Source organism: Mesocricetus auratus, unplaced genomic scaffold, assembly GCF_017639785.1.
Source record: "Mesocricetus auratus isolate SY011 unplaced genomic scaffold, BCM_Maur_2.0 Super-Scaffold_6730, whole genome shotgun sequence".
NCBI classification, from domain to species: domain Eukaryota; kingdom Metazoa; phylum Chordata; class Mammalia; order Rodentia; family Cricetidae; genus Mesocricetus; species Mesocricetus auratus.
Genome location: NW_024429184.1, coordinates 4,662,532 through 4,685,544, shown reverse-complemented (window position 1 = coordinate 4,685,544; position 23,013 = coordinate 4,662,532). Strand labels below are relative to the sequence as shown.

Below are 23,013 nucleotides of genomic sequence, written 5' to 3'. Positions count from 1 at the left end.
CCCCTCGCTTTTATAGCTGGGGAGGCTGACACCAGATGGCCGCACAGATCTGGCCAAATTCAAACTAGATTGGAGTCTCTCAGGCCAAAAGGCAGAGACGTGCTGGCACCTAGCAGGAGTTGGCGCACGGGGCTGAGCAGGGCTTGGTGCCTGGCCAGAGGGGGTGTGAAGACAAAGCAGAAGGGCTCTCATGCCCTGGCTTGCTGTGGAGACGTGGTGCTGGTCAGAAGCGCCTGCCCCGGGATGGGCTGAACCCGGAACCAGACTCAACTGGGAACTAGACTCAAGCGGGAACCATACTCAACCGGGAACCAGACTCGACTGTGAAAAGTTCCGTCCCTGCCCGTTGTCTCTCCTTTGGACAGTGACAATTCCTCTCAACCCCCTCCTCCGGCTGTCTTGGAGAGCAGTTTCCCTCTAGGGTTTATTTCGCTCCATGTTCTGCCTGCCTCCAGAAACTCACAGAGAAAACACTTGGTCTAGCCTGGAGTAGGAGTGTTTGTGTGTGTGTGTGTGTGTCTGTGTGTGTGTGTGTGTGTGTGTGTGTGTGTGTGTGTGTTTGTGTGTGTGGTGACGTGAGATCAGCTTTGGAAGCAAGGAACTTCTGGGCTGGATTTTCAAGTGGGGCCAAGGGGGTCCAGTGAATGAGGGAGGGGGCAGAGGCCCACAGGGAGAGTGGGCAGGAAGCCAGGGAGGACAGTGAGCAAAGACACATCTCACGTGTATGCACGCCGCCTCCACGATTTTTATTACATATGACTACCACCCACAGGACATTTACATAATATTTTATTGGACTGGTTTTTTTTAAAGGCAAATGCGTTCTCTCCCTCCCCCCTTTCCATTTGGAAAGTAGGTCATTTCGATGTAATTTGATTTCAGAGTTGAAGGTAGCATGGTGAAGAGGCCGATGATCATGCCGTACGAGCCGTGGGATCTTTGTCAGACTTCTCCGTGTCACAAACTTCTAGGGAAGGACACTGTACTTACTGGGCAGCCCTGCTGGGGACAAGAGAGGTTATTATCGCTTGAGATTATTTCTAAAACCTCCTTTGATAGCCAGCGAACGCATCTACCTCACATCTACCTCAGCGTGATGTCAAAAACCCCCAGACTTCTTCCATTATACAAATGCAACTGCTTTGAAGCGCCACGCTCTATCACAGGCTTGCCGACTGCTTGCCCCCCCCCCATACAATTTAAATAAGGGCCTAGGAATTCAAATGAGAAACAGCCCTCTCTTCTCCCTGTAAGTTCATCTGGTGTATCCAGGGAACAGGGCATCACAGACAGGAGGGAGCCTCTGAACAAAGCCCTGACTGTGAGGAGGAGGGCCAGCCACTCACAGCCAGTGGGAGACAGGGAGCTCTGCTGCCGCGGGTATGGAGGATGGACAGGGCCTGAACTTGAAAGGGCTTGCATGCTGGCTTTGATGGGCTGGGATCATCTCTGAGATGGGAACAGAAAGCCACTGAGAGGCTGGGCTGTGAGACACTCTCAAGGCAAGAGAAATTCAAAATCTCTTTCCTGTGGTTCAGATTGTCTTTTGAGGGTCTCATTGTGGAGGCAGCCGTAAGGGAGGGGGGTTGGGGCTCAGTGGTAGAGTCTTTGTCTAGCATTCACAAGGGATCAGCCCCTAGTGCTGCAAAAGATGATTAGAAATTAAAATAATAATAATAAAGACTGGGGCGTGTATCTCAGTTGGTAGGGTAACTTGCATACTATCTGCAAAGACCTGGATTCAAGCCCAGCACCACGTAAAACCAGATGGCTCATACCTATAGTTCCCCGAACTCAGATGGCAGAGAGAGAGGGGTCAAAAAGTTCAAGTTTATCCTAGCCTACATTCAAAGTCTGAGGCCATTATGGGGCACATTACCGAACCCTGTCTCAAGAGTAAGACAAAACAAAACAGTTGAAGATTAAAAAATAAAAGTAACCATAAATTTGGATTCTCAGGAAACCCTGGACAGGAGGATCTTTAGCAAAAAGTGGACCATGAAAACACCATCCTTTTTCGTAACTAGAATCTTTGGACAAGTTGAGTAATGGTTTGTAGCCTCTAGTGTTCTGTCTGTAAGCTGAAGGCTTGCCCAGTCATCTGGGGGAAGGCTGGGAGGTCGCAGCCACCAGCCTCCTTGCCCACTTCCGTCTGCATCAGGGTTTCTCTGCTTTGGTATTGTTGATGTTTAGAGCCGGCTATAGCTCTTTGCTGTGGTAAGATGTCCTGTGCGATGTTTGGTGATGTTATGATTTGGTTGCGAAACGCTCCCTACAGCCTCATGTACTTAGCACTTGGGTCCCCAGGTGGTGATACTGTTTTGGGGAGGTCGAGGAGCCTTTAGGAGTCGGCGCCTAGCTGACAGAGTGGACCAGTAAGGGACGGAGCTTGAGGGCTTATAGACTAGCCTGCCTGGGCTCTCTGCTTCCCAGTCCCCGGGATTGTGAAGCACCCCAACCACACGCACTCATCTCCCTGAACTCTGCTGTGATGGTTAATGTCATCAGCGTAACAAGATCTAGAATGATTAGAAACCTCTGGGCAAGTCTGCCAGGAAGCTTCAAGGTTAGGCTAATTGAAGCAGGTCTTTCTTAGCTGTGTACAGTACCCCATTCCATGGGTTGGGTCAAAGGTTGAGGTGGGGGGTCTTAGAAAGATCAATTCAGGGGCTGGAGAAAAAAATCTCAGCAGTTAAAAGTGCATACGGATGCCCTTCCAGAGGACTAACTCACAACTGCCCGTCACTCCCTCTACAAGGGAGCAGACAGCCCTCCCTCTCCCCTCCTCTCCCCTTCCCTCCCTCTCCCCCTCCCCCTAATGCTCCCTCTCTGGGCACTGCACTCACGTGGACTTTACTCCTACAAAGACACCCATGCACACATATAATTAAGAGACTCTTTAAAAAACAACAACAATAACATAAAGCAAACTGAGTTCCAGCATTCACCTCTCTCTGCTTCCCAACTGTAGGCCCAATGTGACACCCCCCCCCCACAACCCTGCCACGGTACATACCCAACCACCACAGACTGCACCCTCAAACCTGGAGCCAAGTCAACCTTTCCTTCCTTAGATTGCTTTTGCTGACTATTTTGTCACACACCGAGAAAAAGGAATTCATTCGTCAACTGTGTCCTCCTTGTGGTAATGATGCACCTTCTCAGAGCCCATCACAGGGACGAGGAAAGTCACTGACCCAAGCGGTCCCTCAGTTATGACAAGCACAAATATCTCAGGCGTTGTCAAATATCCCCAGGACAAAAAGGAGGTGACCCAGACTTATCTTTGGAAGGGGGGGAAGAGTCGGTTCTGGTGGCCCTGGCAGTTTAGGCTGGATATATAGGAACTGAGACCTGCCTGCAGAGAGCCCAGTGTTGCCCCCTCCCCGCTCAGGTTTCTGAGCCTAGGGGGAAATGAGCAGCAGATGAAGGAGTTTTGTTACCGTCTTTATTACTGTAAGGGTCACGCGTTGGTTCTCTGATATTCATTGACTATCGATTCACTTAACTCTACTCAGGGACAAATACCCCACAGAGGGTCACATGCTCCCAGCACTCACAGGCATGACTTAATGCTTCTTTGCTTGGGCCTGTCTTCCACAAGAAGGCAGCCAAGAGGAGGAGAAAAGACCTTTGTTTTAGTCATGGAACAACTATGGGAGTATTCAGAACGACTGCCCAGCATGGCGGCAGATTCACACACAGTTTCCATGTCCTAGAACCTGGCCAACCTGTTCCTTGACTCATAAAAATAATTATAGTAAAGCACCACTAAGCACCTACTGTGTACCACTGCACACACTTACCTAATGTTTACAACAATCCATTATCCCTTTTATTACACCAGGAAATTGAAGGACTGGGAGACTGGATGACTTTCACAACACTGTAGGGCCATTAAGAAGAAGGCAGTCGTCAAAAGCGTAGACAGCAGACATGAGTTCAGGTCTGCTGGGCCCCATGTCCTGTGTTGTTTTTTTTCTTGTGCCAGACTATGGGTTCGCCTTCCTGGTGGCGCTGTGAGAAAGGTAAGGGCTGACGCTGTGTCAGCGCTTGCGTCTGGAAGAAGCCAGTCACTGGCTGCTTTAGCTGTGGAGTGTGGAAGCTTAAACCACACGACACGTAGCTCTGGAGAATGCTACCCTTGACGGTCTTAACCTTGTAAAGTGAAGCCTCGGATACAGAAAACCCCCCTATGCGTAGCTTACTTGATTATCGTGGTACTAGCTCTGTCAAGAACGGCCGGCCACTCTAGAAGCCCATCCTAGTCATAGGCCCAGCGTTTCATGAAAAAGTAACCACATTGCTCATGTACATCATCTCCTTCCTTCCTTCCTGCCCTCCTTCCTTCCTTCCTTCCTTCCTTCCTGCCCTCCTTCCTGCCTTCCTTCCTGCCCTCCTTCCTTCCTGCCCTCCTTCCTTCCTTCCTTCCTTCCTTCCTTCCTTCCTTCCTTCCTTCCTTCTCTCTTTCTCTCCCTCTCCCTCTCTCTCTCTCTCTCTCTCTCTCTCCCTCTCCCTCCCTCTCTCTCTCTCTCTTTCTTTCTTTCTTTTGTTGACAGAGTCTTCAGCCCAGGTTGATCTTGACTTCATGTGTTACTAAGGATGACCTTGACCTTCCGACCCTGCTGCCCCTGCCCTGCTGTGTGCCATCACACTGGGTTTCTGAGCGCAGGGTTTAAATTCAATGCCTCCTGAGTATTAGGCAAGAGCTCTGCTGAGGAAGCCACCCCCCCTCTTTTTCTTTCTTTTAGAGACAGCCCCATGTATTCCAGTCGGGACTCAAATCTCCTATGCAGCCAAGGAAGATCTTGAACTTCTGATTCTCCTGTCCCCAGTGCTGAGATTACCAGGCTTGGTTGATGCAATGCTGGGCATCGTACCCAGGGCCTTGGGGCATACTAAGCAAGCACTCTTCCTATTCAGCGGCAGCCCCAGGACCTGCCCCAGCTGAGTCTCCATTCCATGCATTTATCATCTGAGTATGTTGTTTATCTAAACATAGTAGTTTTTGTTTCAGAAGTTTGATACCCACCCCCAAGTCTGTTTTACCTACAGGTCTCCCCTTCACCCTTATCTTCTATGCATTTCTTACTTACTTTAGTTTTAGTTGTATGTCTAAGGTAGATCACACGATGTTTTGATATGATATGATATGATATGATTCCACTACCAGGCAGAATACACCAAGGCATCTTCCCTAGTTACCCTTTTTGTATGTGGTGGGGGAAGTTAAAATGTACTCTCTTAGAAGATTTCTCAGTATTCCATACAAATGCTGTTAACTCTGACTTCATACAGTGACACATTTTTAAAAATTCTTTTTAACTTTAAGTTTATGACTTTTAGCCTACTCTAATTTCTTCTGCCTTTCCCGTAAGTACTTTTTTTGTTTTTACTTTCCATTTCTATGTATTTGCCTTTTCCAGGAAAGATTTTCTGTGTAAGTGAGATCACATGATCTTTGCCTTTCTGTACCTGGCTTACTTCTCTTGGGTGGCCTTGAGGCTCCTCCATGCCGCCATCCCCCTGCAGTACATGAACCTGGATGTTCACACTTGAGCTCCTGCATTCGCTGTGCTTTCTCCCCCGTAGCTGAGACAGCCGGCTCCCCCCCCGTACTCTCATCCATTGCCCATCTCCCCTCTCCCGGGCACGATCTCATCTTCTTCCCAGAATCTGCTTCCGGAAAGCAGTTTTACATTCAACCTGCTCAGTCCCCTATGTCTCCTTCTCCCCTGGCTCCCACCCTTAGCCTCTCCAGCACGTGAGTCTCAACACTTCCCCAGCCGTGCACTCGGTCATGGAGACCCCCAACCCCCCCCCTCCCGGGGTCGCAGCGCCCTGATGGCTTCCTCAGACACAAGGCCCTGCCATCGTGTTTGTGTAAAGATGCGTGTGTGCAACGGCATTTGTGCCCCTGGATTCACACCCCCCCCATGGTTAATATAAGACTTCTTCCCTTCTTCTTACACATCTTCATTTAAATTAAAAAGAAACAATTAACCCAGTGCTTTGGTTTATCAAGTCACTAAGCCTCTCCTTCAGTTTAACAATGAGGCATGTCCTCCAGAGGCCCACACGCTAGCACGATCAGGAGAAGTAGACCTTTAAGACAGAAAGCCTCAGGGGAAGTCTTAGGTCACTGGACCGCACCTGAAAAGAACCTGGTAGGAATCTAGCCCCTTCCTGTCTCCCTCTTTGCCTCTCGGCCACCTTGAGGCTTGGCAGCTCGGTGTTCTCCAGGCTTCCAGCCATGATTTGTTTGCTTTGATACGGGGCCCTAAAGCTTCTTATTTGCAAAGAAGAGTCTCAGGAATTTTACTATAATTCAGAACCATTACAGGTTGGAAGCTAACACATTAATACGTGCCATGTGCAAAAAAAATGTTTTTTTTTCTTTCTTTTTCTGTGTGTGTGTGTGTATACACACACACACATTCACATTAGATAAGAACATAATTATTGTTTTTTGCTTTTGGTTTTTGAGGCAGGGGTTTCTCTGCTTAGTCCTGGCTGTCCTGGAACTTGCTCTGTAGACCTGACTAGCCTCTGACTCAGAGATCCCCCTGCCTCTGCCTCCAAATGCAGGGATTAAAAGCATTCACTACCACTACCACCATCAAATTTAAATATAAATCTTAAAGAAAAAAACAGAATTGTTAAAGTGGTAAATTATTTTAAGGACCAAAGCCAATATAAAACTTTATAAATTATGTGTAAATATAAATACATTGTACCTTATTGGCCTTTTATTTGTTTGCTATTTGTTTTGTTTTTCAAGGCAGGGTTTCTCTGCATTGTTTTGGAGGCTGTCCTGGAACTCACTCTGTAGACCAGGCTGGTTTCAAACCCACAGAGATCTTTGCCTCCTGAGTGCTGGAATTAAAGGTGTGAACCACCAATGCCTGGCACCTTGTTGGTCTTTTAAAATTGATTTATTTCAAGTAACTTTCATAGTAACAAGGAGCTATGCCTCCAAGAAAAGCCTTTTATACAAAATTTCTTCTTGCTATATGCTTCATGGCTTGAAATTTGAAAAGCATTGTATGACAATAGACTCCTGTGGCTTTCCTTTGGGAATGGTGACGTCACCCTCACAGAACATACAGACTCTCAAAGAGGAAAATGGCCAAGAATAAACACTCTTCAGACATGAATCCACAACTCTTAAAAAAAAGATTTGCCAGGCATGGTACATGCCTTTAATCCCAGTATTTGGGAGTCAGAGGCAGGTAGATCTCCATGAGTTCAAGTTCAGCCTGGTCTACATAGCAAGGTCCAGCCGTCAGGGATGTATAGTAAAACCTGTTCACAAAACAAACAAACAAAAACCAAACAAACAAAAAGCAAAAAAAAAAAAAGAAAGAAAAATCATAAACACTCTGACTTCCACATGCACCCATCATTAAGTAATTAATGTAATTAAGCGTAAGTATACATGTACATTTAAATTATTTCCAGGATCAGGAAGATATCTCACTTATTCAAGTGTTTGTCATACAGGCGTGAGGACCAGAGTTCAATCCCCAGCTGGGTGTAGTGGTATTTGCTTATAATCCTAGTTCAGGGAACTAACTAATTAGAGAGAAAAGAAGAGAAGAGGTCTGATGCTCACTGTGAGGCTCGCTGTGAGACAGCGTTTGAACGTCACTCTCTCCTTGTTTTCATAATACACATTTGTAATCCATGTGGGATACGGCTCTAATAGTTCACGTATATAATTAATGAACACCCCCCCAAGGGCATACAATGCATGCCTTGCATACACATACCTCACTGCTTACAAATGCATGGACAGCACACAGCATGAATGTGAATATGACATTTAATGATGAGGTGCTAACATTTTTCCCTGGCTAGTGAGCACTGAGCCAAAGGAGATGGCCTCTCGGAGTCTGCTGCCAGGTTCCTTTCTGTTCAGCCTGCTTCGTTGAAGAGGCCCTAGGCACTGCAAGAGCCTGTAGAGGAACTCCCGAGTACAGAAAACAAGAGAGACACTTGGCCTCACAAGATCTACAACGTGAGCTTGCTCCCCAGAAGCGGAGTAAGGAGCTAGGTGCGGCTGGAGACCTCTGTAAGCCCAGCACTCCGCCACCTTGCTTAAGGCGCATTCTCTTTGGTGTTTGCCACTGTGTCTGTCTGACCAACTAGACTCCCTTCCCGGTCCCTGTCTCCATCTCCTGTGCTGCTGTTGGAGCATGGGGATCGCAGGTTGTGGGAATCAGAACTCAGGTGCTCACAGTTACTTGGCAAGCACCTGGCCTGCCAAGCCAACTCTCTAACCCAAGAAATGGTCTCTCCCCAACCATCTGAGCCCGGTGGGATTAAGATAGCCATCACTTACCAAGAGATGGTCTGTGTTCCTGGGAAAGGGCACTTAGAACCGCCCGTGGACTCCACCAAACTGTGTCGACAATCTGAAAGTGTCCCGAAAGCTTTCCGAGAGCCGAGGAGTCAGACTCATCTGGGCTGTGGCAATGGAATCCCGAGTGCCGAGAAGAGACAGAAAGGAACACCAGCGTTCTCCTTTCTTCCGAGTGTGTGATTTTGAAATCGCACACCGATAATTAAAGATCTGGGCATTTCCTTTTAACTGAAGATGCAGTCTGTGCTTACAACACGGAAAGCCCGACCTGTGGCTGAAATGGGCTCCATCTTAATCCTTCTCCAATGTTGTTACAACTTTTACAACTCCAAGCATTATTTATATGCGAGGTCTGATCTTGGTTTTTTTTTTTTTTTATAATGTAGATATTAAACTGTCCCTGGAAACTGAATTCCAACAGGGTAGGAGGTGGGGAGAAGTGCCCAGGGTTTAGAGACAGATGTCCTGGACTGAAAACTAGGTTCCAACATACACTATCAAGCCATCTAATTAGTGATCTAGAGGCAAACTGAATCGAATCTTACAATTTCTCGTGGCCCAAGAGAAGACATTGCGTAAGGCCTGTTGAGTGACTGGTGGTTGCTAGGGTCTGCATGGTCCCAGCCCTGTAAACCTTTATACTGAGAACCTTTACTCCAGAGCCCCAGCCATTCATTTTAAAGGGCCCATGTGAGCTAGGAAAGAGACACAAAGGAGGTTTCAAGGCCCTTTTCTTTCTCGGTTTGCATCATTATTTGGAATTAACTCCAAACTTTCAAAAAATTGAAAATGTAGATCCGGGCATACATAGCCCATAAGCTTGTGATCCCAGCACTTGGACTGTGAAGGGAGAAGGAGCTTAGCTTCCCTGAAATGGCCTTGGGAATTCGACCCAATCAGTAACAATAGCAACAACAATAACAACAATAAATGGTATTTATGGAACATTTTTTATTTTAATTTTAAATAGCTTGTTTTACATGTCAATCCCAGTTCCCTCTCCCTCCCCTCCTCCCGCACTCCCCTTCCCCCCACCCTCCCACCCTATTGCCAAATCCTTCCACATAGGGGATATCCAGAGTCTGTCATTTTACTCTGGGTAGGGCCCGGGCACTCCCCTAAGAGTCCAGGCTGAGAGAGCATCCCTCTTTGTGCTATAGGCACACGAAGACTGTTTGTATACCAGGGATAGACACTGATCCACAGCTCAGGGCCCCATAGGTTGTCCAGGCCTTCTCGCTGACACTCACATTTGGGGGGTCCAGATCAGTCCCATGCTGACCTCCCACTGTCGGTCTGGGGTCCAAGAGCTCTCCCCTGTTCAGATCAGCTGTCTCTGCTGGTTTTGCCAGCCCATTCTTTGCCAATTTGCTCATCACTCCTCTCTCTCTGTCACTGGGTTCCTTGGGTTCAGTTCAGTGATTAATTGTGTGTTTGCCTCTGCTTCCATCAGTCACAGGATGAAGGCTCCCGGATGGTTATAGACATCAAGTTCACTATCAGGAATGGGCATTCGAGGTGGTCTCTCCACTATTGCTTAGCTTGCCAATTGGTGTTCTCCCTTTAGATCACTCGAGGTTGCTCTGGTGCCTGATCTGTATTCGATCCTATGATTCCCTCTTCCCCCTATTCTACCCCCACCCCTCAACTTCCTGTTCCCCCATGACCAACTCTCTTCCTCTTCACCCCTCTCTTCTTCCCAGGTCCCACTCCCCCCACCCTCGCCGTGTTCCCCATCCATTCAGGGGATCTTGTCTCAATCCTCTTCTCTTGGGTACTATGCATATATGCATATCTTTTAGGTTCTTTCCTGTTTCCCAGACTCTCTATCAGTGGAAGTGCAGACTGGCACCATCCTGATCCATGTCTAAAATCCATATACGAGTGAGTAAATACCATGTTTGTCTTTTTGCGACTGGGTTACCTCACTCAGAATGGTTTCTTCCAGTGCTATCCATTTCCCTGCAAATTTCAAGATTCCATTGTTTTTTTTCTGCTGAGTAATACTCCATTGTGTAAATGTACCACATTTTCTCTATCCACTCTTCAGTTGAGGGGCATCTAGGTTGCTTCCAGGTTCTGGCTATTACAAATAATGCTGCTATGAACATAGTGGAGCAGATGCTCTTGTTGTATGAACTTGCCTCATTTGGATATATGCCTAAGAGTGGAATTGCTGGGTCTAGTGGTAGATTAATTCCCATTTTCCTGAGGAATCTCCATACTGATTTCCAAAGAGGCTGTATGAGTCGGCATTCCCACCAGTAGTGGAGGAGTGTTCCTCTCTCTCCACATCCTCTCCAGCATAAATTGTCTTTGGTGTTTTTGATTTTAGCCATTCTGACAGGAGTAAGATGGTATCTCAGAGTTGTTTTGATTTGCATTTCCCTGATGGTTAAGGATGTTGAGCACTTTCTTAAGTGTCTCTTGGCCATTTTAGCCTCCTCTACTGAGAATTCTCTATTTAGCTCTGTACCCCACCTTTTAATTGGATCATTTGGTGTTTTGGAGACTTGTTTCTTGAGTTCTTTGTAAATTTTGGAGATTAGCCCTCTGTCAGATGTAGGGTTAGTGAATATCTTTTCCCATTCTGTGGCCTGTCTTTTTGTCTTTTTGACTGTGTCCTTTGCCTTACAGAAGCTTTTTAGTTTCAGAAGGTCCCATTTGTTAATTGTCGATCTCACTGCCTGTGCCACTGGTGTTATGTTTAGGAAGTGGTCTCCTGTACCAACTCATTGAAGAGTATCTCCCACTTTCTCTTCTAAAAGTTCCAGTGTGGCTGGATTTATGTTGAGATCTTTGATCCATTTGGACTTAAGTTTTGTACAAGGCGATAAACATGGATCTATCTGCAGTCTTCTGCATACCAGTACCCAGTTATGCCAGCACCATTTGTTGAAGATGCTTTCTTTTTTCCATTGTACAGTTTTAGCTTCTTTGTCAAAAATCAAGTGTTCATAGGTGTGTGGGTTAAAATTAGGGCTTTCGATTCGGTTCCATTGGTCTACCTGCCTATTTTTGTGCCAATACCAAGCTGTTTTCAGGACTATAGCTCTATAATAGAGCTTGAAGTCAGGTATGGTGATGCCTCCTGAAGTTCCTTTATTGTATAGGGATGTTTTGGCTATCCTGGGCCTTTTGTTTTTCCATATAAAGTTGATTAATGTTCTTTCCAGGTCCTTGAAGAATTGTGATGGAATTTTGATAGGGATTGCATTGAATCTGTAGACTGCTTTTGGCAAGATTGCCATTTTTATTATTTTGATCCTACCAATCCAAGAGCATGGGAGATCTTTCCATTTTCTGGTATCTTCTTTGATTTCTTTCTTTAAAGACACAAAGTTCTTGATATACAGGTCTTTCACTTCCTTGGTTAACATTATCCCCAGATATTTGATGCTGTTTTTGGCTATTGTAAAGGGTGATGTTTCTCTGATTTCTTTCTCAGTCACTTCATCATCTGTATATAACAGGGCCACTGATTTTTTTGAGTTTACCTTGTATCCTGCCACATTGCTGAAGGTGTTTATCAGCTCTAGGAGTAACCTTGTGGAGTTTTTTGGGTCACTTATGTAAACTATCATATCATCTGCAAATAGTGAAAGTTTGACTTCTTCTTTTCCTATTTGTATCCCCTTTATCTCCTTTTGTTGTCTTATTGCTGTAGCTAGAACTTCAAGTACAATATTGAAGAGATATGGAGAGAGTGGACAGCCTTGTCTTGTTCCTGATTTTAGAGGAATTGCTTTGAGTTTTTCTCCATTTAGTTTGATGTTAGCTGTTGGTTTACTGTATATTGCTTTTATTATATTCAGGTACGTTCCTGTTATCCCTGATCTCTCTAGGACCTTTATCATGAAGGAGTGCTGGATTTTGTCAAAGGATTTTTCAGCATCTAGTGAGATGATCATGTGGTTTTTCTTTCGCAGATTGTTAATATGGTGGATTACATTGATAGATTTTCTAATGTTGAACCATCCCTGCATTCCTGGGATGAAGCCTACTTGATCATGGTGGATGATTTTTCTGATGTGTTCTTGAATCCGGTTTGCGAGTATTTTATTGAGTATTTTTGCATCAATGTTCATGAGGGAAATTGGTCTATAGTTCTCTTTCTTAGTTGTGTCTTTGTGTGGCTTGGGTATCAAGGTAATTGTAGCCTCGTAGAAAGAGTTTGGCAGTGAGCCTCCTGCTTCTATTGTGTGGAATACTTTGAGGAGTATTGGAATTAGCTCTTCTTTGAATTTCTGGTAGAATTCTGCACTGAAGCCATCTGGGCCTGGGCTTTTTTTGTTTGGGAGACTTTTGATGACTGCTTCTATTTCATTAGGGGTTATAGGTCTGTTTAGATTGTTTATCTGTTCTTGATTTAGTTTTGGCAAGTGATATCTATCCAGGAAATTGTCCATTTCCTTTAAATTTTCAAATTTTGTGGAGTACAGATTTTCAAAGTATGCCCTGATGATTCTCTGGATTTCCTTAGAGTCTGTTGTTATGTCCCCTTTTTCATCCCTGATTTTGTTAATTAGCATGCTCTCCCTCTGCCTTTTGGTTAGTTTGGACAGAGGTTTATCTATTTTGTTGATTTTCTCAAAGAACCAACTCTTTGTTTCATTGATTCTTCTCAGTGTTTTTCTGGTTTCTACTTGATTGATTTCAGCCCTCAATTTGATTATTTCCTGGCGTCTGCTCCTCCTGGGGGAGTTTGCTTCTTTTTGTTCTAGAACATTCAGCTGTGCTATTAATTCTCTGGTATGACTGGTCTCCAGTTTTTTCATGTGGGCACTTAGTGCTATAAACTTTCCTCTCAGCACTGCTTTCAAAGTGTCCCATAAGTTTGTGTATGTTGTGTCTTCATTCTCATTGAAATCGAGGAAGTCTTTAATTTCTTTTTTATTTGTTCCTTTACCCAGGGATGGTGCAATTGTGCATTGTTCAATCTCCATGAGTTTGTAGGGTTTCTGCGATTTGTGTTATTGTTGAATTCTAATGTTAATGCATGGTGGTCTGATAAGATGCAGGGGGTTATTCCAATTTTTTTGTATCTGTGGAGATTTGCTATGTTTCCTATTATGTGGTCAATTTTAGAGAAGGTTCCATGTGGTGCCGAGAAGAAGGTATATCCCTTTGTATTTGGGTGGAATGTTCTATAGATGTCTGTTAAACCCAGTTGGGTCATAACTTCTATTAGTTCTTTTGTTTCTTTGTTAAGTTTCTGTCTGGAGGTCCTGTCTAGCGGTGAGAGCGGAGTGTTGAAGTCTCCTACTATTAGTGTGTGAGATTTTATGTGCATTTTGAGCTTTAGTAATGTTTCTTTCACGAATGTAGGTGCCTTTGTATTTGGGGTGTAGATGTTTAAAATTGAGACTTCGTCTTGATGTATTTTTCCTTTGATGAATATGAAGTGTCCTTCTTCATCTCTTTTGATTGATTTTAATTTGAAGTCTAATTTGTTAGATATTAGGATTGCTACACCCGCTTGTTTCTTGGGACCATTTGCTTGGAAGATCTTTTCCCAACCCTTTACTCTGAGATAACGTCTGTCTTTGATGTTGAGATGTGTTTCTTGTATGCAGCAGAAGGAAGGGTTCTGTCTTCGTATGCATTCTGCTAGTCTGTGTCTTTTTATAGGCAAGTTGAGGCCGTTGACATTGAGGGATATTAATGACCATTGATTGGTGATCCTTGATTGTGCTTGATTTATTGTTAGTGAAGTTATTTTGTGTAGTTTCTCCTCCCTTTTTCTTTTGGTGTTTTGTAAAGTGTGATTATATATTGCCTGTGTCTTTGTGAATGTAGTTATCTTCCTTGGCTCTAGGTTTTCCTTCTAGCATTTTCTGTAGAGCTGGATTCATGGATACGTATTGTTTAAATCTGGCTTTGTCATGGAATATTTTGTTTTCTCTATCTATGGTAATTGAGAGCTTTGCTGGATATAGTAGTCTGGGCTGGCATCCTTGTTCCCTTAGCGTTTGTAGGACATCTGTCCAGGATCTTCTGGCTTTCATCATTTCCATTGAGAAGCCAGGTGTAATTCGGATAGGTCTGCCTTTGTATGTTACTTGGCCTTTTTCTTTAGCTGCTCTTAATATTTTCTCTTTACTCTGTAGGTTTGATGTTTTGATTATTATATGGCGAGTTGACTTCTTTTTCTGGCCGAGCCTATTTGGTGTTCTGTAAGATTCTTGTACTTTCATAGGCATATCTTTCTTTAGGTTAGGGAAGTTTTCTTCTATGATTTTGTTGAATATGTTTTCTGTACCTTTAAGTTGAATTTCTTCACCTTCTTCTATACCTATTATTCTCAGGTTTGGCTTCTTCACGGTGTCCCATATTTCCTGGATATTTTGTGTTAAGGATTTGTTGGTTTTGAGATTTTCTTTGGTTGACGACTCTATATCCTCTAATGAGTCTTCAACACCTGAGATTCTCTTCTATCTCTTGTATTCTATTGGTGATACTTGCATCTGTAGTTCCTGATCGTTTACCCAGCTTTTCTATTTCCAGCATCCCTTCATTCTGTGTTTTCTTTATTGTTTCTATTTCAGCTTTCAATCCTTCAACTGTTTGAGTTGTTTCCTTCATTTTTTTGGTTGTTCTTTCTTGGTGCTCTTTAGATTCTTTGAGAGATTTGTTTATTTCTTGAAATTTTCCCCCATTTCATGGATTTTTTTGTTTGTTTTTTCTTCTATTTCTTTAAGGGATTTCCTCGTTTCTTCTTTGAGGGTCTCCATCATCTTCATGAAATAATTTTTAAGGTCTGTCTCCTCTTCTTCGTCTATGTAGTGCTTTTCGGGTCTTGCTGGTGTTGGATCCCTGGATTCTGGTGGGGTCATGTTGGTGTTTCTATTGCTGAGTGATCTCTTATTCTGTCTTCTTCCCATCTCTTCTTTCAGTGGGTGCTGGTGGGGTCTTTCCGTCTCCACTGGTCTCCTTCCTTCCTGCAGCTGAAGCTGGGGATGCTGACATGGAGTTTGGGTCCTGGTAGGGCTGATGTCTTTCCTGAAGCTGGTCTCACTGGGGTTGGGGTCTTGGAATTGTTGACTTCTTTGCTGTGTGGGCAGGTCTCCTGAAGCTGTACTCGCTGGGGTTGGGGTCTTGGAAGGGCTGATGTCTTTCCTGAAGCTGGTCTCACTGGGGTTGGGGTCTTGGAATTGTTGACTTCTTTGCTGTGTGGGCAGGTCTCCTGAAGCTGTACTTGCTGGGGTTGGGGTCTTGGAAGGGCTGATGTCTTTCCTGAAGCTGGACTCACTGGGGTTGGGGTCTTGGAGGGGCTGATGTCTTTCCTGTGTGGGCGGGTCTTTTGGATGCCGGGAGCAGCCCCCGGAAGATCAAGGGGGATGGGTGATGGGCGGGCGGTCCCCGCCGGAGACCCAATCTCACCTGAAGCTGGGCTCGCTGGCATTTATGGAACATTTGCCAAGAGGCAGGCACTGTTGAAATGCCCTATATACAGCCCCGTTTCATCCTTATTGACAATCTCACTTTTAAAAAGATCTACTGTGTTCCCATTTTACAGATGGTGAAACCAAGGCTCAGCTGGATTAAGGAGCATGCCTAAAGTTCCATCTTAGAGAGTAGATTTATGGGCTCATAAGCCAACTCTTTCTAATCACAGCACCATAAGTCTCTGGGGTCCAGTGACTGCAAGGGCTAAGTCCAGTGTGGCTTTTCAAACATGCAATAAAACTCATATTCACAACGGCCGGATATGAGTTGTGGGTGGAGCTCAGCAATACAGCGTTTGTTCAGTATACGGAGGCCTTTGGTCTGAGCCCTGTGAGCACACGGACACACACGGACACACACGGACACACGCGTGCACGCACACACACACACACACACACGCACACACACACACATACACGAACACGGACACACATGCAAACATCACACGTAATAGGCGTACAGAGGCACTTCCCAGCAACTGTGTCCTTTCGTCTCTCAGACCTCTGTTACAACCATGTTCCTTTCAAGTGAGCACAGGGCTCATGGTGGGTGACTGTCGTAAGGTTCTGTGACTACTCTGTGACTGGCAGGAGAGTTGTCCCAATTCTTCCTGCCTACCCAAGCAAGAATATGGTAAGAGGTCAATTAGAAAACGTTATACTTAATGTCAGAAATCTTCAAACCTTAAAGGTAGGAATACTTCAAACTTTTTTTGCCCAGTTTTTTTTTTGTCTCAGTATCTCAGGCCGCTCTGAATTCATTGCAAGGATAAACCAAAGGTGGGCTTGAACTCCCGATTCTTCTGCTTTCGCCTCCCAAGTCCTAGGGCTACATGGCATATGTCACTCTGTCTGGCCAAACTCACTTTATGAGGCTAGCATTGACATGACACAAATTGCCAAAGATGTTTCAAAGCAGAAAATTATAGGCCAGTATCTTCAATGACTATTTGCAAAAACCAGGGGGCTGGAGAGACCTCTCGGTAGTTAAGAATGCTTGCTATGCCCACAGGAGAGCCCGAGCATTGGATCCCAGCTCCAACATATCAGGCAGGCTACCGTGGGGGAGGGGATGAGGGGAGGGGTGGAGCAGAGACAGGAAGGTCCCTGGAACTTAACAACGGCCCTACCTGAAGATGTGTGTGTGTGTGTGTGTGTGTGTGTGTGTGTGTGTGTGTGATTCTCAACAAATTATTAGCGAACCGTCTGGCCACGGTAACTTGTGATTCCAGTATTCTGAAGGCAGAAGCAGGAAGATGCCTGTCTTGTCTCAAAAAGCCGACTTAGAAAGAACAGAAAGCTAAATTCAATAGCATATTAAAAGAACCACACAGCACACCTAAATGGAACTTAACCAAGGATGCGATGATAGTTCAGCATATGGAAACTAAGAACTGTGGTACACTGTGAGGACTGATTTTTATTGTCAGCTTGAATGGGTTTAGAATCACCATGGGGCTGAATCTGGGGGCAGATTACTAGGGTCTGCTGGGAGCAAGACTTCTATTGGGTAAATCTGTCTTGAAGGCTATGGAGCAAGGCCATCTTTGCTGGCTACAAGCGATGTCTCCAGAACCAGAGAAAGAGCACACAGCTCTTCTTAAAATTGAAGGTGTTTATGCCTGAGATGAACTGAATTATACTTGGGTAAGAGAAGTGCTCATGTGTGTAAAGCAAAAATAAATAAATAAATAAATAAAAATAACACAGTGGCTCCTGAATGCAAACAGAACAAAACCAGAGAAATCTGTGAACGGTAACTTGGGCCCATGGAAACACTGGCATGGTCCATGCCCAGTTCTGAAGCAACCTTCCTGCAAAAGGCCGTTGGACACAGAATCCATGTAATGCTGTACCCTTCCTGAGTTTAAACTAATGGAAAGTAAATAAACAAAATTGGATTTGTAAAAGCAAAGAACAAAACAAAAACAACAACAGCAAAAACCAAAACCATGGAAAGATTAGCTGTGCCTGTGAAGGTGTTTCTAGAACATTTCAGCTGAGGAGGAGAGAACCATTTTGAGTGTGAGAGGCCTCAGATCTGGGCTAAGTGGGAGGAAGAAGCAAGCTGAGTATCAACATTCCCTCACCCTGTTTCCTGGGCGGGCAAGGTCATCCGTCAACTCAAAGTCCCATCTTCCCTTCGACTACAGACTGCACACCCCAGCTAAAAGAAACCTTTCTCTCTTAAGTTGCTTCTTGCCTGGTATTTGGTAACACATCCGTAAAACAAAGGCTAGAAAGTCTGTGACCATCTCAACCAAAATAGAAGAAGCACTGGGTAAAATCCAATACCCCTTTAAGATAAAGATACACAGAACAAAATGCAGGCCACGTGTGACAAGCCCATCACTAACAAACCCAGTGTTGAGAAAAAAATTAAAGTATTTCTTTTTTTTTCTAACAAGACAAAAGTGGCCACTCCTGCCATCACTGCTGGTAGTTCTAGCCAGAGCAATTGGGCAAGAAAAATTAAAGTAAATCAAATTAAAAAACACCCAGACCAGAAGAAGTGAATCATATCATTCCTGCTTGCAGATGATATTTTTTTTGTAGCCCAGGATGACCTCAAGCTTGCTGTCTAGTTCTGCCACTTGACTGGTCACTGCCATGTGCCGGTATGCCCAGTTCACGTGGTGCTGGGGGTCAGTGTGCATACATCCTACCAACTGACCTGTATAACTCTTCAGCTCCAGATGATACGACATTATGGATGGTAAATCCTAAAGATGCTACCAAAAAAAAGTTCCCACTAATTCTGGTAAGTGAATTCAGTAAACTTGAAAGACAGAAAATAGATGCTCAAAATCAGTTGTTTTCCTAGAGAGCAACAACCGAGTGTCTTAAAAACAAGTTAAGAAAGCAATTTTATTAGAAGTAACATCAAGAATCAATAGAATTCTTGGGAATTAAGCATGAAATGAGGGACTTATACACTGAGAAGGGTAGAACAAAGAACGAATTGAGGAGAGCACACACACACACACACACGCATGCACGCACGTTCACACATGCATGTGTGTGTACATACTCACACACACATTCACACACACATGCACACACGCATGCATGCACACAGGTTCACACATGCACGCGTGTGCATACACTCACACACACATGCACTCATACATGCACGCGCGCACACACACACTAACAAAAGAAAAAAAGGAGAAACGTTATGGTCACTGATTTCAAGGCTTTCTTATTGTCAGAATATTTATATGACCCTAAGATTTCCAGCGATTCAGTGCTATGCCTACTAAACCAGAAGTAAACCCCTTGCTGCATACCCCAGGTAGAACTCTCCTCTTGGGGCTGCAGAAGTGGCTCAGCAGTGGAGAGCTCTGGCCGCTCTTCCAGAGGACCTGTGTTTGATTCCCAGCACCCACAGGGTGGCTCACAACCATAACTTTACTTCTAGAAGAGCTGCGGTCTTCCTCTGGCATCTGCCGACAGTGCCTGAAGGTGCACAGACATGCTCTCGAGCAGAACACTCACACATAAAACACAAGTAAGTTTAAGAAAAGGTGCAGAAGGGTGTTCAAAGCGCTACTGCAAATTACAGAACCAAACTGGAGACAGGCATCATGCTTGTAGATAAGGTCTGTTCTTGCAGCGGAACCCTGCTTCCAAGAGCATGGGGATGGATTCCGTTTGAGTGTGATGGTGCACTCTACAGCCCCGGCCATTGGAGAGGCTGAGGTGGGAGAGCCCTTTGAGCTCAGCAGCCTGAGGTCAGGTGGATAACGCAATGAGACTCCAGAAGCCCAAGTTAAAACCTCTGGAAGGCAGAGATGTATCTCAGTCATAAAACACACAGAGGGCCCCGAGTTAGAGGATCAGGGTTGCCAATCATTGACTGAATAAAACTTACAAAGGAAATACTGCCATTTTCACCAGCACAGAGGATTGTGCTCTGCGAGCAAACTCTGATCCACTGATTTAAGTATCTAAGATGAGATCAAAGCACAGAGGGGGCTGGTAGTTGCCAGAAGCCTGCAGGGGCAACTGGGCCCTTGTTGCTCTGTGAGTGTGAAGTTTCTGTTTTAAGTTCTAAAGATTTGACGTATAATGTAGTCTATAGTCGACAACGCAAAACTATGTTTTAAAACATATTAAGCACCTACGCACGGTGGTGCATGCCCTTAAGTCTACCACTTCAGAGGCAGAGGCAGGGAGATCTCTGTGAGTTCAGGGCCAGCCTGATGATGTACACAGTGAGTTCCAGGATAGCCAAGGGCTATGTAGAGACTTTGTCTCAACACACACACACACACACACACACACACACACACACACACACCTACCTTATTAAGTCAGGCATGATGGTGTGGCATTGTAATCCCAGAATTCAGGAGGTGGGAGAAGAAGGTTCAGGAGTTTAAGGCCAATCTTGGCTCTACAGGAGTTTGAGGCCAATCTGGGCTACATGAAACCTTAACTCAAACAAACTGCCAAGGGTGGGAGATGTAGCTAAGTTACTAGAGTGTCTGTTATAGCATGTACAAAGCTCTGGGTTTGATCCCCAGAGCCATATAAACTGGACCTGCTGGCATGTATCTATAATCCCTGCTCTTGAGAGATGGAGGCAGAGTTCAAAGATGATCTTCCTGGATTACACAGGAAGTTCCAGGCTAGCCGGGGAAAACTAGACCCTGTCTCAATACTTTCTCCCTCCCTCCCTCCCTCCCTCCCTCCCTCTCTCTCTCTCTCTCTCTCTCTCTCTCTCTCTCTCTCTCTCTCTCTCTCTCTCTCTCCCTCTGTCTCTCTCTCACACACAGACAGACAGACACACATACACACTCACACACACAGACACATACTCTCTTTCTCTCTCTCTGTGTCTCTCTGTCTCTGTCTCTGTCTCTGTCTCTGTCTCTCTCTCTCTCACACACACACACACATACACACACACGAGGGGAAGGAAATCTTGAAAATCTTTAATTTCTTTCTACCACTTGGTACTTCCCAGTTTGAAGAGTAGAGCCAAATTGCCCTCCACCCAAAGATGACAAGCCTTCTCATTTTTAGTTTGACTTCTAAGTATGGCCATCATCTGATAGTAACTTATTTTTGCTTCCCGTGAGTCAGAGAGGAAGAAGCCCTGTCTCCAAGCCACCAGGACAACCTTTAAACAAACAGCCCATAATGAGTAGTTTTGGTAAAGCAACAGCTGCTGCTGACCTTGTTATAATATGTGAAAGCTCTCTAATTTGTTCAGTGTTCTATATTAATAAAGCACATGTCCTATCATTTCTAAAGTCACCAAGAATGCTTGCTCAGGGGGACAGTGGACCGTCCCATACCAGAACCTGGGAGAGCAGAATCGCTGGCTGGCAGCGTGGAGATGAGACAGGATGTGAGAGGAGACTCTGGGCTGTGAACATCAGCTCTGTGTCCAGAATCTCATGTCCCCTCTGAGACTCGTCCAGAGAAAGGCCAAGTGAATAAGATACACATGGAAATACTTTGTTGACTGCTAAGGCCAGGGGAAAGATTAGACATCACTTTTATGAGATTCTTTGTGTCTTTTTTTGTCTTTGCTTTTTTTTTAATTTGAAGGATGCTAGTGTGTGTGCATGTGTGTGTGTGTCACAGATTCGAATAAGCCACACAACAATATGATGTCAGAGTTCAGTCCTTACCTTCCAGTTTGTTTTGAGTTGGGGGTCTCTGTTGCTCGAAGCTGGGGGAACCAGGACAGCTGGCCTTTGAGCTTCTGAGTAGCCTCCTGTCTTGGAGCCTCTTGTCATGTGGGATTGCAGACCAGTCCTGGCTCTGTGTAAGTTCCGGAGTGCAGTGCAGGCTCCCAGGCTTGCACAGCAAACCCTGTTCCTCCAGAGTCATCTCCCAGTCCCTGGAGGACGATGTTTCCAAGACCTAGAACAGTCATGAAGATGGGATTCTCCTCTCCTCCCACCTTATCACAGACTATGTCACATCCACAAAATAAATCACATCTGGATTCCTACCCCTCTCGGAATGAATATTATTACGCCAGTGCTCCTAGGCTTCCCATTTGTTTGTTGGTTTGTTGCTTTCTTTTTTGTATTTATTTGACACAGGGTCTTGGGTACACAGCTCAGGCTGGCCTCTAACTTTCTATATATATATATATATACATATATATATATTTTAGTTGAAAACATTTGAAACCCTTTTTATTATCTATTCAAAGTGTTCAGTTAACTCTTGCCAACTCTCTTCCCTACAGTCTCTGGACTGTGCGCACTTGGTCTCCAGTTGGTGGTGCTGTGTGAGGAAGTTTAGAAGGTGGGGTCTTGCAGGAGGAAGTAGGCCACTGGGGTCAGGTAGTATTCAATTGGTTTCTTTCTTTCTTTCTTTCTTTCTTTCTTTCTTTCTTTCTTTCTTTCTTTCATCTTTTAAAATTTAAATTAGAAACAAGCTTTCTTGACATGTCAATCCCAGCTCGCTCCCCCTCCCCTCCTCCCCTGCCCCCACCAACTCCCCCCTCCACCTGCCTCAGCCCCCTAAGCATTGAGATTACAGGCATGAGCTATCACACTCAACACTGAACTAATTACAAAGGTCATATGCCTTTGCCCCTTCCACCACTCCTGTACAAAAGGGCACCAGGACAAAACAGAACTAAAAAATATCAGGGTTTCCTGGTGAGGTGCTACATGCCTGCAATCCCAGAGTTTTGGAAGTGAAGAGAGGGGGAGCCAGGAGTTGAAGACTAGTCTGGGCTACCTGAGACCCTCTTTCAGAAAACACACACACACACCAAAACCCACAAATCCAAAAAGCTCATAATAGATTTCCAAGATGGCTTTTGTCTCAGTTCAGGCTAGCTTCTGAAGCTCATGTCTCAGAAAAGGATTGCAGGAGAACACCTCTGGGAAGAGCCGTCACCCCCATCTCCAGGCAAAGAGCCAGCTTTTAGAAAGAGGGCATGCGTATCAGGTCCTAAGAGGCATCCTTTGACAAGGCCAAGGTCTCTCCGCTCCACCGAAACCTCTCTGGGCTTCCACTTCCTGGGACAAATAATCAGAACTCCTAGGGCACTTGCTGTGTTGGCATACCTCACACTGACCCACTCCAGCGGGAGCCACTAACTCATCCTGAAAGACAAGCCACTGGGCCCAGGGAATTTACAGGATACAGACCTCCAGGAATTGGCAGGTCTGTGTGCACTTACCCTTTCTAACACTACAACTCCAGAGAAGACGCGGGACC

General features: G+C 45.1%; 1 long non-coding RNA gene across 1 annotated transcript; it reads right to left on the bottom strand.

Moving 5' to 3' along the window:
- Positions 1–776: 776 nt before the first annotated feature.
- Positions 777–21,683, bottom strand: LOC121138925. The gene is made up of 2 exons (XR_005875782.1): positions 21,459–21,683; positions 777–999 (listed from the first exon to the last, which is right to left on the bottom strand). It is a non-coding gene; the product is annotated as an uncharacterized LOC121138925 (long non-coding RNA).
- Between the last annotated feature and the right edge of the window lie 1,330 nt (positions 21,684–23,013).